Here is a 14,888-nt window from a genome sequence, read left to right on the forward strand (position 1 = left end):
TTGTACGAGGGGTAGTCATAAAAATGTAATTATGACCTTGAAAAACTAAAGTTACTAATTTTTTATTTGTGTTCAAGTAAATGTCTGCAGTCCTGGCATACACTGAAATCTCCGCGTCAGAGTTCCGTAGCAGGCCACTTAGAAGAGCCAAACTGAAATGACGGACCATATCTCCCCATTACCAATGGGCTGCACAATTTTTTTTTTTCCGCGAAGACGATGATTCAAATCACCTTTCGGCAATCCTGGTTTAGGTTTTCCGTGGTTGCCCTAAATCGCTTAATGCATAGGCCGGGATGGTTCCTGTGAAAGAACACGGCCGATTTCCTTGCTCATTCTTAGCTACTGCGAGTTTCTGCTTCGTCTCTAAAGACATTGTACACTCGTCTTCCTATTGAAGTCATATTGGAACTACAGCGCTCTTCTTAAGAAGTATAACGAAAAATAGTCAGTCATGATTGCAACTAGTATTTATTTATCTTGGTAAAAAGTTTCAGACCACTAACCGTGAAATTAACAAAATGGACCAAGTATGTTACAACTGGCTTGGCTCTGAGCACTATGGGACTTAACATCTATGGTCATCAGTCCCCTAGAACTTAGAACTACTTAAACCTAACTAACCTAAGGACAGCACACAACACCCAGCCATCACGAGGCAGAGAAAATCCCTGACCCCGCCGGGAATCGAACCCGGGAAGCCGGGCGTGGGAAGCGAGAACGCTACCGCACGACCACGAGATGCGGGCTATGTTACAACTAATCACCATACAATACATCATACAGCAATACAGTTACTACACAAAATAAATATGTACCGTGGAGCATACTCAGTAAGAGGTTTTTTCTTTTATATACACGCTATTTGATAAGTTTTTTTGTTCGTTCGTTTACGCTACCAATCGCGTATGCAACAGTGAGTGGAGCTTTCCACTTATAACCACTAGTATGTACATGCTAGTCAGCAGTTGCTGTTTCGTACCTTTTGTAACCACAGCAGCTCCAATGACCCGTTCAACGCGTCACCAAGTGTATCAACATATTTTAACTTTTACCTATGTTGCGGTATATTAGTTTCCATCGTGTTTATCTGTATCATACATCACCTATTTTGTTTATTGCAGAGATGAATGGTCTGAAGGTGGTTGTGTTTGACTGAATCCTGTTACCGGGATAAAAAAATATTTGTTAATATCTAGATTAACTTTTTTTGTATACTAATCTTCCTTTCTTCCTTCCTTCCTTTTCTTATTTTGTTTTTCCTTGTCTAGTGACTTGCTACATTACTGTGGCGCGGTGATTTCATTATGCATCAGGACTGTAGATTTATTGACGCGTTACACAAGTATGGAAGTGCGGCAAGTCGATTTCTGAGTAACGGCCAGCGGCCACAAAGACCAAGTGCTCGACGGCGAAGACAGTACACAATTCCGATAGGGCAAACCGAGAGTGATCCATAACGTGAGAGCGGTGAATCGTCAATGGCATACGAACAAAGCCACAATAGCAAACCACAAGAGTTAAGTGAGTAACTGTGGGCGAAAATAACTTCGGCAATCGGAAAGCGTCGGAAACATCAACAAAGCTGGACGAGGTAAGAGCGCACACTTTCCTCCTAGCTTAAGGCGCCAGAGGGACTTGCCAACTGACGCGATGTCTACACCACGTGCGGTGTGGATGCGAAACCAATGGAAGGCCTACGCCGCTGCGTCTATCTCGATATCGATGTCAGACACCAGGAGGATACTGCAAACAAACAAAAAAATCTACATCTATATTTATACTCAGCAAGCCACCCTACGGTGTGTGGCGGAGGGCACCTTACGTGCCTCTGTCATTACCTCCCTTTCCTGTTCCAGTCGCGTATTGTTCGCGAGAGAAACGACTGTCGGAAAGCCTCCGTGCGCGCTCGAATCTCTCTAACTCTACATTCGTTATCTCCACTGGAGGTGTAAGTAGGGGAAAGCAATATATTCGATACCTCATCCAGAAACGCACCCTCTCAAAACCTGGACAGCAAGCTACACCGCGATGCAGAGCGCCTCTCTTGCAGAGTCTGCCACATGAGTTTGCTAAACATCTCCGTAACGCTATCACGCTTACCAAATAACCCTGTGACCAAACGCACCGCTCTTCTTTGGATCTTCTCTATCTCCTCCGTCAACCCGACCTGGTAAGGATCCCACACTGATGAGCAATACTCAAGTATAGGTCGAACGAGTGTTTTGTAAGCCACCTACATTTTCTAACGACTCTCCCAATGAATCTCAACCTGGCACCCACCTTACCAACAATTAATTTTATATGATCATTCCACTTCAAATCGTTCGGTACGCATACTCCCAGATATTTTACACAAGTAACTGCTACCAGTGTTTGTTCCGCTATCATATAATCATACAATAAAGGATCCTTCTTTCAATGTATTCGCAATGCGTTACATTTGTCTATGTTAAGTGTCATTTGCCACACTCTGCACCAAGTGCCTATCCGCTGCAGATCTTCCTGCATTTCTCTTCAATTTTCTAATGCTGCAACTTCTCTGTATACTACAGAATCATCCGCGAAAGCCGAATGGAACTTCCGACGCTATCTACTAGGTCATTTATATATATTGTGAAAAGCAATGGTCCCATAACACTCCCCTGTGGCACGCCAGAGGTTACTTATCTTACGTTACGTTACGTATCTTTATCTTCCCCGAAGTGGTAACTAGAACTTTACTGCTACCCTTCGTACTTCCATTTGTTGGTCTATCGATTTCCAAATTAAAAAGTTCAATATGCAGGCACGAAGGTGCGGGAAAGTGTGTCCACAACATACATTTTTGAGAGTCATACGTCCATCGACCAACAAGTGCAAATACACCTCGATTCATATTGACAATGTATTCATACAAGGATGGATGAGCAGTTCCTCACTAGATCAATGAAATGATGCATATTACATATTTAGATCGATTCCGGCATCCTTGTTCCTGAAGATGGACTCCTGTAGCACCGAAGTGAGCTATGTAGCTTTAGTGACTGTCCATTAATCCTTATTTCGTTTGATGTTGTTGTGAATACAGACGGAAAAAAGAGGAAATGAGCAGCCTTTGTGTGTAGCAGGTAAAAGTTGCATGTCATTGTAATGAATGTATTTGGAGTAATTGTAGTGTTATGGATGAATGTGATGGCAACGCGTAGCTCCACAAGCCACTGGTGGTGGGGATGAAAGTGAACCACGACGATACGCAGGCGGCTAACCTACATGCTACAGTGGGGCATTTCGTTGCGAAATTGGCGAAGGCAGAAGGGCTTTGCACTTCGACAAATGAGCGAAGCTTGCAGCGTCTGGGGTTCCTAAGCAGCTGGAAACCGTCTGCAGCCACGCTAAGGAGGCACGTCGTAGAAAAGCGTGAATTCGTGGGACAATACGGAAAGCAGACTACTGCTGAGAGGGAAATTGTCCCCTGTTGCGATGAGTATGACGGATAGATCTCTAATTTAAAAAAAAAAAAGATCCCTAATAACAATGAAAGAGATCTCTATAATGCTAAAGACTTATTCATTTTACAGTCTTGCTCACAGACGTAATAGCTAAAACCAATTTCGTTGTTTACTAGCAACTTCATCCATGAAGAAAAACCAGTTTCAAACGTAATGCGTTGAAATTTGAAGCTTAGATGATCTAAGTTTGTCAGTATCATTACGAACGTAGTCAGTTTCTTTCAGATCTGAAGATGGTAATCACCGATTTCAGTAGCTATTAACTAATATGTTAGCGATCAAAAATGGTCAACAAAACTGTTTTTTATCGTCATCACTGAGTTTTATGTGTGATCTCGCTGACCGGTTTTGCACAGAAGTGTATAATGCATTTGAACGTCAATATTACTACATCACTCATCATGCGGCTGCACTCATAATTACGATGAGTGACGGTGAGTAAATATGCTGCCCGCTGTGTGTCTGCCTATTCGAGTAAGCATAGCTCGTGATGTTTCCGTCCTCCTCCCCTCCTTTCACTCCCTCCCCCCCCCCCCTCCCACAAACCCAGCCAATCAGCGCCAACGCATGATGCTGCCGAGGGCAGGAGTGCACATCTACGCATCTTGATATTGAAAAACATATACATTATACAACGTGCAAATTACGCAGAAAATTTAGTAATTTTTTAACATGGGTTATATTCACAGATGTAAAAAAAAGTTGTTCAGTTCCATATTTCACCCTCTTAGAATTTTTTATTCTTTACTAGGTGAAAAACCCGGGTGTTGCCCGCCTCAGAATATATATGGTTTAGGGGCAGGCGTGAATTCTAGATATGAGATGTATAAAGACGTATATCTCATTAAGGATGTTATGAATGCAGTTATCCTGTTACTAAGGTAGTTCAGTCGCGGTGCGTGGCAATGGGTTAGTGTGATGGGTAAAAATCCGTGAAATACGAAGCAATAAATACTCTTGGGTAAAGGTAAGTAACATATGACTTACGAGCGTTACCGTATGTGTAAAATGTTTTTATTGTTTCATTCACGATGCAGCTGTGACAAGAGTCCTGAATGTGTTTTATCCATACAATGGTGGCTGATAATAAATAATGAAAGACTGAAGCAATAAAAGAATAAAGTAAAAAAAAAAAGAATAAACAAAGTGATTGACGAAAACGCACTAAATTATGAAGAACAAGCGGAATATTTATCAGGAGTAAGTGTAGGGTACCGTTCGATTATTCATCAGTTACGTGTATTTTTATCTTTCTGTCTGTCTGGATTTTTTTGTTTGTGTGTCCGTTGACCATCGGTTAAGTGTGATGGACGAAAACGCACTGAGACACTAGAAACTGATCTATTTAATATTACACGTCGTTATTAAAGTCTGAACAACGAAACCGCCAAAGCATCATATTATATCGGACGAATGAAACAATAAATGCATTTTCACATGTACAGTAAAGTTCAGAAGTCACAGAGCATACAGCTTTTGCTTAGAGTATACACTATGTGTACAAAAGTATTCGGACACCCTGTGAGTGTGTTGTTGCTATTCTGTCATTCTGCGCAACGGATTAATCTGAGATGTACCCTTTACCCTGTGGCTCCTGCAAGATGCAATTTCCACCCCCACACTACTACAGAAGTCAGACTGAAGCTCATAACGCTCTAAAGAGAAATGCCGGAAAAACTTTCAGCAATGAATATCTTCTGGACTCATCCGCTGTAAGAAAATGACACAAAATTTCACAAAATTTATTACATAACTAGTGGGATACTTGGGTACTGGAGTAGTGCTAGTTAGTGTAAGAAAAACATGAAAATGACGAAAATTATTATTCATTTTTGCTAAAATTCTGAAAAATCACAATGGCACCTCTAGTTATTAACTGAACAAGTTATTTCCGGGTTCTTTTCGGAATGTGAAGTTACCTCTCACGGATAGAATTCGCTAATAAAATTTCTATACAAAGTTTAAGATTGTTATTGACTAGGCAGAATGGCTGAGAGCTGTGCCTACTGCTAGGTATGGTCGAGGCTGTCGTGTGTGAAATGCAGTGAAGTGTACTGTTGTGGAGGAAATATGGGGCTCGCAAGAGCTGTAGCACACAATACCGTAAGCTGCGATGACTGCTGTCTGCACCGCTCGCTGCTGACAAATAAGATAACTCTCGTTCTATTTGGATTGACTTTCGCTAGTCAAACTCTCCCTACGCCTTGATCAAGTCAAGGACTCCTATTCGCCCCTAGTCTAACTATTGACGTGGTGCACCGGTCAGATAACCAGTCCACTGTGATGCCACTCAAAAATTCGCTCGCAGGCGTTTAACTATAACTCTGTCTGTTCACACTGCACAATAAGTGTGGCGGCCAACACAGTGAACAATGCTTAACCACAGGGACTCAATATAGAGTCACACTCCGATTCGCTCTCGACAGAGGTGCTCTCCCAGTGGAGTACTGAGGAGAGACTTGTTCCTCGCTCTTTGAGTACACGTACGAGCGCGCACGCTCTCGTTAGTTGTTCTTGCTCCAAGAGCGACAATGGAACGGCCCCTCTCCACGCCAGACGTGAAGGGGTATATCTTTCGGTCTCTTCTATTACTCCTTCAGCTCAAGGCGTCAGAAATATCGTCTGCCAATCAGCACTGCTCTTCTAAAACGGGAGAATGACGTTTCGTTTAAGGCGACCAATCCGGAAATATGTAGCATCGGCGTTTGGCGTTTGCTGTCTCCCTGTGAAAATCTCTGAAACTGCGTGCTCTGTTTGTAAAGAATGCGTAGGCTGGGCGCTCCCACACAATGTAGCGGAATTTGCTTTTAAGCTGAACACGAGGTCGTTCTTCCTTTCACTCGGGCAAACGCTGTCTGCTCCATTGGTGGCCGAGTTTGACTCGTCATCTGAAGGGACCGGCCTCGCAGCGTGCGGTCTGCTTCTCTCAAACTAAAAGCTCCTGTGACCATTGTGTCTGGAATGTATGCGTGTATGCCAGCCTCGAGTATTTCAACCACGGTGTGCTAACTTGTTATTTACGTATCGTTTACATGAATTCATACAACATTGACTTTATCTTACCGAGTTTGGGTTCGAATGAAGCGTCTTGATGTGCGGAATATGATCGTGAGGGCGGAATATGTAAGCAATGAAGGTCAGGAGACCACGACGTCTTACAACCACCAAAAACATAAGTATTTCATATTACATGCATTTTGCTGCCACCTACTGCCAGGTACTCCATATCAGCGATCTCAGTACTCATTAGACATGGTGAGAGAGCACAATGGGGCGCTCCGCGGAACTCACGGATTTCGAATGTGGTCAGGTGATTGGGTGTCACTTGTGTCATACGTCTGTATGCGAAATTTCCTCACTCCTAAATATTCCTAGGTCCACTGTTTCCGATGTGACACTGAAGTGCAAATGTGAAGGGACACGTACAGCACAAAACTGTAACGCTGATCTCTTCTGTTGACTGACAGAGACCGCCGACAGTTGAAGAGGGTCGTAATGTGTAATAGGCAGACATCTATCCAGACCGTCACACCCCAGAATTCCAAACTGCATCAGCATCCACTGCAAGTACTATGACAGTTAGGCGGGAGGTGATAAAATTTGGATTTCATGGTCGAGCGGCTGCTCATAAGCCACACATTACGCAGGTAAATGACAAACGACGCCTCGCTTGGTGTAAGGAGCGTAAACATTGGACGATTGAACAGTGAAAAAACATTGTGTGGAGTCATGAATCACAGTACACAATGTGGCGATCCGACAGCAGGGTGTGGATATATCGAATGCCCAGTGAACGTCATCTGCCAGCGTGTGTGGTGCCAACAGTAAAATTCGGAGGCGGTGGTGTTATGGTGTGGTCGTATTTTTCATGGAGGGGTCTTGCACCCCTTGTTGTCTTGGGTGGCACCATCATAGCACAGGGCTACAATGATGTTTTAAGTACCTTCTTGCTTCCCACTGTTGAAGAGCAATTTGGGGATGTCGATTGCATCTTTCAACATGATCGAGCACCTGTTCATAATGCACGGCCTGTGGCGTAGTGGTTGCAAAACAGTAACATCCATGTAATGGACGGTCCTGCACATAGTCCTGACTTGAATCCTATTGAATTCCTTTGGGATGTTTTGGAACGCCGACTACGTGCCAGGTCTCACCGACCTCAGTGCAGTATTCCATGAAGAATGGGCTGCCATTCCCCAAGAAACCTTCCAGTGTCTGATTGAACGTATGTCTGCGAGAGTGGAAGTTGTCATCAAGGCTAAGGGTGGGCCAATACCATACTGAATTCCAGCATTATCGTTGGAGGGCGCCACGAACTTGTAAGTCATTTTCAGTTAGGTGTCCGGATACTTTTGACGAAATAGTGTATATTGCTCCATATTTTGCAGATTTTTTTCTCGCCACTCTCACCCAATGCCAGGCACCGCTGTCAAACTTGAGACAAATGGCTATCTACTACCACAACCACGAGTGGGTGGCTATGGATGGTCGTGACGAAAAGTCTGTCATTACGTATAGACACAAGCCTTTTGGTTCAAATGGCTCTGAGCACTATGCAACTTAACTTCTGAGGTTATCAGTCACCTAGAACTTCGAACTAATTAAACCTAACTAACCTGAGGACATCACACACATCCATGCCCGAGGCAGGATTCTAACCTGCGACCGTAGCGGTCGCTCGGCTCCAGACTGTAGCGCCTAGAACCGCACGGCCACTCCCGCGGGCTCAAGCCTTTTATTCGTAAATAAGTAGCTTGTGTTCTTCCACATTGTTCAAGCAGTCTGCACTCCAAATTTCATCAAAATCGAAGCTGTAGTTTAGTGGTGACAAGATAATAGCCAAACGAACTTTCGCATTTATAATATTAACATGGATTTACTTGTTACGAGAAACGAACATTGCGGGAGACATCCAGTATCTAATGAATTCTACGTCGACGGGAGTAAATCCTAATCTTACTTTCCTTCGTAAGATATCTCAAGCACACAGTGCAATGGGAAGCGTTTATTTTCTACATTTTGTAATCAAGCATTTTTGTGCCTGGAGCAGTTCTAGAGATTGTAACTGGGTGTAAAATCCAACAAGCTCTTAATCTTAAATTTATTAAAAAAATAAACAAATAAATAAAAAATAAAAGAAATGGTTTGCATTGGTAGAGACAGGTAACAATTGCAAGCATTTCTACACATTTGAAATGGTTTGCATTGGTAGAGACAGGTAACAATTGCAAGCATTTCTACACATTTGAAAGGTCAATGCAGTAACTAACTTGTGCTCTTGTCACTGAAATTTTTATTAATTGTGAAATTGTTTCAGTTTTTGTTATTTTTCTTCTGTTGTCACGATGAAAAATGCGTGAAATTCGCATCAGTAGAATTTATTGGCAATTTAATTTCTTTAATTTGCGTATATCGTTGATGCTTGCCGTGGTTAATTATCTTGTTCGAAAGCTGACTTCTGTTTTAGATTACGTTCTGTGGTAGGAAAATAAACTGACTGTAATTGTAATTACGTTCACCTCTGCCTAAAGGACGATTTTAAGTCCCTTCATAAAAATTCTGTGTCTGTGGCTGCTACCCTACGCCACGAAGTACCATACAATTTGATTAACAATAACCGGCGACTGACCTGCTGAGGCGCTCCTGTAGCACATGACCTCCCACTGTGTTTATTACCTCCTGGAACCAACACAATGAAACAACAGCCACCACTTTGCCCTGCTCTCGAGAGACATTCATTCCGCGCCCGTTGCCGAGGAACATATTAAGCACGTAGTCTGTACGCGTATTTTCTGCGAATGGTATCCTGCCTCTCTTCGTAGAAAAACTTGATGTACTGGCTCTGGGAAAAGTGGTAGGGGGCGGGGGGCAGGAACTGCGGAAGCGGGTTACCCTCGCGTCCCTTGAAGGCCGGTCTTCCACGGAGACGGGCTCGGATCCCTCTTAGAAGCTCGCGCGTTCTTGTTTTCCTTCCTTGACTTTATTTCGTCTGGCACTAACAGAACAAGAAACGAAGGAGTAAGTAAATTAGTTTCTTCGTAATGAAGTATGTAAGGAGGAAGGAAAACTTTCATTTCCGTTTTTCCAAAGAAAAGAAATAAAGCTTCCAACTTCTTAATGAACGCAGCGAGCCGGCTGCCACTAAATTATGCCACCGTCTGCATCCGTTTACCGAAAACTGCAGCCCAACTGCGGAACTGTTTGTGGCGTCGCGTCGCCGTTGGACGTACCAGCAGATCCGCTTATTCATTTATCTCCACGCATTATTCCGCGCCGCCTGCAGCGGCTTCGGGCGGTCATATCATCAGAGAGTAATAATCTGCTGGCGAGCTCCCCTAAAGGGACATTTCCTAGAATATCTTGGCGGGATTAATTCGTAGGCACTGCCCGAGGCGTCAGTGAAACTTCAGGAGGCAGTATCTGCTTGTTTCCATTCGCGTAATGGAACCCACGCGCTAGATAAAGGTCGGCTTTTGGTTGGGTGTGGACGTTTGAGAGACGTGGTTGCTATTGATGATGTGAGTATTCTATCATAGGTATGAAATGGTTTGACCCTAAAAATGTACACGTTGATACTCTAGCGCGGCTTCGGTGCCGGAAAGGCACATGGTTTAAAAACAATAAAGTATGAGATTTCACACCATGAAGGAACCAAGACTAAGTGACATCTTTGATCGAGAAATTCTTTTTCTTTATCCTGTTACGTACCATCGTTTATCATTAGCGATTTCCTGGTGTGTGTTCGCTACAAATTCTGGAAAACATGTAGTCATCGAAACACTTCACACCTGTTGCTTGTTTCTATGATACGAATGGCACATTGATACATTAATGTGCCTTCATTGTCGGAAAACACTGAGTAAATAATATTGCAGCATATAGTTACGTAAGTATTCTCGTCATATTCGAATAAAGAAATGTATCTTGCCGTCTCCGCTAGCATTATCATTAATTTACGAAATAATTGCAGAGCTCATAAACATTTAACACGACAAAGAAATTTGAATTTCAATCTAATACCAGATAAACTATGAACTATGACCTATAACTTAGTATGTTTCGTTATGGAAGGAGTACGCGGTACAGTGATATATAAGAACAACTGAAATATTTATATTATCACCACCAATCTTGTTGTATGAAATACTGCTTGATATTGTAGCCCTAGATATACTTTCATGAGGATATAACTAATATTTTTCCTAAGAAAATAAGACATGTATGACATTAGACGAAGCTGTAAGAACTTAAGGTCGAGGAGTGGACGCTATATATTTGTCAAGTGGCTTTAACCGCTAAACGGAGAAAATTAAAAATTGTGTACTCTCTGGATGTTCTACTAGCTATTTATTTACATATTCTGCAAATATTTAGTTTTCGTCAGTTCACAGTCTTACAGGAAGTTAATAGGTATAAAATGAGGTTGTGTAGAAAATTGCGAATTGGGGAGACGATACAATCATGTAGAAAGATCACAGACAGCACTCTTGTGAGGAGTATGCTTTTCTATAGCGCCTGTGTGAATCTTCCAAGTTGGAACAATGGTATCTTCTGCTATTTTTTCAACAAGAGAACTAAGGAAACGTGGTTCACCGAGGTAGAAGAAGATGTGCTGCAAGTGCGAATAGCGCTTGAGGATATACACTAACGTTTTACGCTCAATACGAAGCTCAAAGAGCATACTGGTTTACAAGAAAATGCACGCTTAAACACTAAAAAATGTAGATTCGAGCGAGGGGGAAACAGCATTCGAAACGAATGCGGGGTTACTGGGCGAAAGCTTAAGTCCAGGAGCAAGGAAAGGTGAAAAGTTGATTTGAAATAGCATGGTTCTGAGACGGCTAATAAGGAAAGGAGAAGAAGAATAAAAAGAACAGGTTATACAGAAAAATTATTTCGTTTTCTTACTAGCTCATTATTCTATAAAAAAACCGTGACATAATTCAAGTCAAGACATGCGTATTCTCGTAACAGTTTTCCACCTTTATTACGTCACCATTGAACGATCATTAGATAATGGTGGCAAAATAAACATAAAGTCACTTTATTTCGGAATCAATATTTCATGATATTAATGGACACCGTGATGTGAATAAATTACGGAACTGCAACGCAAGACGTGGGTCCCAAATAACATTCACTGAACTTCGCATCCGCTCTTGAAATAACTGCTGTCACAGTTTCTGCCTGTGGCACTACTTCCGCTCACTTGGCAGATCACATTGCTGGGATGTGACGTGAGGCGTGACTCACTGTCGACAGACCAGCAGAAGCATGGAGTTACGTCCGGCAGCTATCGTAATGGACTGGGTCAAATGTGAAACATTTACGCGTTTTATACACATTTCTGAAGGAATGTGACTGCTTGCCCCGTTAGGGAACTGCGGCGTATTAATGTAAAATTGTATCCTTACACTGTGAGAAGCTTAACCAAAATAGATCAACTCATCGACTGTAGATGAGCAGTGTTCACTAGAGACGTTTTCTTGCGCTCCACCAAATGACAGATACCTGTTATTTACTTGTTGCTTGTAACAGTTCCAAGTTTAGATTTAGTTTGTAAGCACCCGGCCCACTATCCACTCGCTGGATAAAATTCTGTTCTCCCTCATGTCTTGTGGGCTGCGAAGGGAGTGAACTCACGAACTTTAACTTATGGCAGGATCTTGATCTGCCGGATTCAGGAAAGATCTGCGGCGGTGACAGGTAAACAAAGAAGTCGTCAAATACTGTATGAAAGAGTTAAGTATAATTTCCACAAAGCATCCAGTCAAGTTATTAAACTCCGAAGTTGTTAAGACAATTTATGGATACGCTGTACTGTGTAGCCGTTCTTTCTATATATGGTCTAAGTGTCATCGAGCTATGCTACTTCGCAGTGACATTTTCATGCGAAAGTTACGTTCGTCCCTACGTTCCACAAGTTGTATAACGATTTCTTTTCTTTAATTTGATATTATCTGTTCACACGCACACACACACACACACACACACACACACACACACACACACACACACACACACACGCTCGAGTGCACACCCGTACGCCCACGCATTATGTGTCTAATTACTAGTTAGATCGCAGTGTAGTATTGGCTTTCGTGGAAAGGAGCCATTCCTCTACTCCTTCTTGCTCTTCGGCCATAATCGGAAATTGGAGTATGACAGTGTGCCGTTTATTAAACTGCCAGAAACTCTGGCTATGCCGAAGAATGAAACCAAGTCTCGAGCATCAGGGGCTAGCAGCTACGAGCGCTGCACACAGTGTGGCTGGCGTATGTACGTATGCGTGCGAGGGCGAGCGCGCGCGCACGCCCGTGTGTGTGTCGGCTATGCGACCCGTCTACAGACGGCCGGTGGTATATTTAGACCGCGCCGCGGCGCGTGGTGGTGGAGGCGGAGGCGGAGGCGGCGCGACGCGTAGCGCTGGCGGGGTAGCCGGCAGCCGCAGTCGCGACGGATCGCCGGGATACGCGGCTCGGCCGCCGCTCTCCAGCATCCGGTGAGTGCCACTCCACCGCGCTATCTGCCTCAGCCAACTGCTGCTCCTGAAGATGGCGAGCGAGAAACTCGTCGAAACGTCACATCAGGATGGGGCCATTCCTCGACTGATGACCCGACGACATTACGTCAGTGTTTAGACAGTGTATTGCTGACCGCTAATGCCATTCAGTGCAGCCAAGTAGAAGCCTGTGCGTAACTGCCGAGCTTGCAGTGCTGTGTTACAACACGATGCAACCTAGCACCGTATGGTGCACGCGTTAGCCCTTATCCCCTGATACAGCATGTGCGGACGCCAGCTACGTCATCGAATTTCTTCTCCTGAAGACAATTAGTGGGAAACGCACCGACACGTTACTTCGGGACAACCTGCTGTAATGCTGACAACCCGCTATAATTCCGGTATCTTACACACAAACATATTGTATAGGCCGCTTCTGTGACTGTATGTTTAAACTACAAGCAAAGACAGACTCTATAGCCAGTCACTAAACTTTAATACTTAAGTTACGAAGTGTTTCAGGAGCTTTTCCCACCGCCAGATGGCATTTATTTTGGTCTAGTAGCATTGCTCCTAGAAAACGAGATCGAAAATCCAAGAATTTTTGTAAATTTATATTATAATCAAAGCGACAAACTGAAATCATTTCTGGATCGTTCGCCATCGTTGTCATTTCTGCGTGCAGTGCTGCTGACTTCTAAATCAAAACTGTCGTCTGACAACGCAGTCTTCGAAAAGCGTAACTGAAGAATTAAATCTTCTTTACGTTGTTGTCCACAGCGCTGGTAATAGCTTTAAGCTGCTATAAATGTAATTATGCCGCAATTAGTTTCGACTACTAACGTTACCAAATGGAACTCTTTAAAGCTAAAGTGGTATGTAAGATATATCAATTACTGTAGTATATGTTACATGTTAATGAACATGTAGTAGAACCCATTTTAGTTTCAGTCTTCCACATACTGTCGTAAACAGTCGAAATTAATTGTAATGTAACAAAATTCGTAGTGGCTTTTTGCTGGTTTACAGAAAATTATGAATTGAAGCTTATTGACTGGTTGCGCTGGTGTATATATTTGTACTTCAAATGTTGCTTCAATAGCGTTTGTTGACCTGCAATATATATGTCAGAGTGGGTCGACTGAAGGCTGATTCCTCTCATCAACCACATCTCCCACGCATTTCTGGCTACGTTGGCTATATTATTGAAGACTTTCCTCATTCCCTGTTGCTCAATAAAACTGTCAACTGTTACTGAATGTTTGCAGCTCTGATGACTGGTCGTCGACAGACTCAGATATTTATCTTTCTCCTCTTTTTGGTATAGGTTTAAAGGATGTCGATTTATCTTTATGTTTTGGGTACAGTTTAGTGCGTCAGGTGCTTAAGTCGATATTCTAATCCGATCCACATATCAGTCATCTGATGTGGTACGCTGCACTTCCTTCTTGCCAATATCAGCTGTATCTGAAGTTGCTGTCAAATATCTTACAGATACCAACTTTGATTCAACACCGAACCGTTGTGCACAGCGACTATATATTATTACAAGGAAGGGTAGGAATAAAGCAATCAGTAGCAGTCTCATTGGTTTTATTATTATTATATCATTTTTATTTTTTTATTTTTATTTTTATTTTTATTTATTTATTTATTTATTTATTTATTTATTTATTTATTTTTTTTTTTTTTTTTTTTTTTTTTTTTGCCGTGGCAAGCCTAATAGTTACTGTGAAGTATTTGAAACTTGTTTTATTTTTGTTCGTGGTATGACATGATAAATTCTAGGTAAGTATGCTTATTTCGTCGAAATTCAGATCCAAGACATCATTATAATAGGATATTCGTCATCAGCGTCATGGGATTTGAATTTATCGCGTACCTTGATCTGATGT

General features: G+C 42.6%; 1 protein-coding gene across 3 annotated transcripts in view; it reads left to right on the forward strand.

Moving 5' to 3' along the window:
• The window catches only part of LOC126259233 (irregular chiasm C-roughest protein), a 1,966,280-nt gene that overhangs the window by 480,243 nt on the left and 1,471,149 nt on the right, over positions 1 to 14,888 (forward strand). Inside the window, exon 1 of one of the 3 annotated variants that reach the window (XM_049955849.1) lies at positions 12,906 to 12,993. The exons of 1 other annotated variant lie outside the window; for it this stretch is intronic. The gene's annotated coding sequence lies outside the window, so the exon portion shown is untranslated. One more of the 3 variants, XM_049955851.1, reaches the window with a different exon arrangement.

This window comes from Schistocerca nitens, chromosome 5, assembly GCF_023898315.1.
Source record: "Schistocerca nitens isolate TAMUIC-IGC-003100 chromosome 5, iqSchNite1.1, whole genome shotgun sequence".
Lineage (NCBI taxonomy): Eukaryota > Metazoa > Arthropoda > Insecta > Orthoptera > Acrididae > Schistocerca > Schistocerca nitens.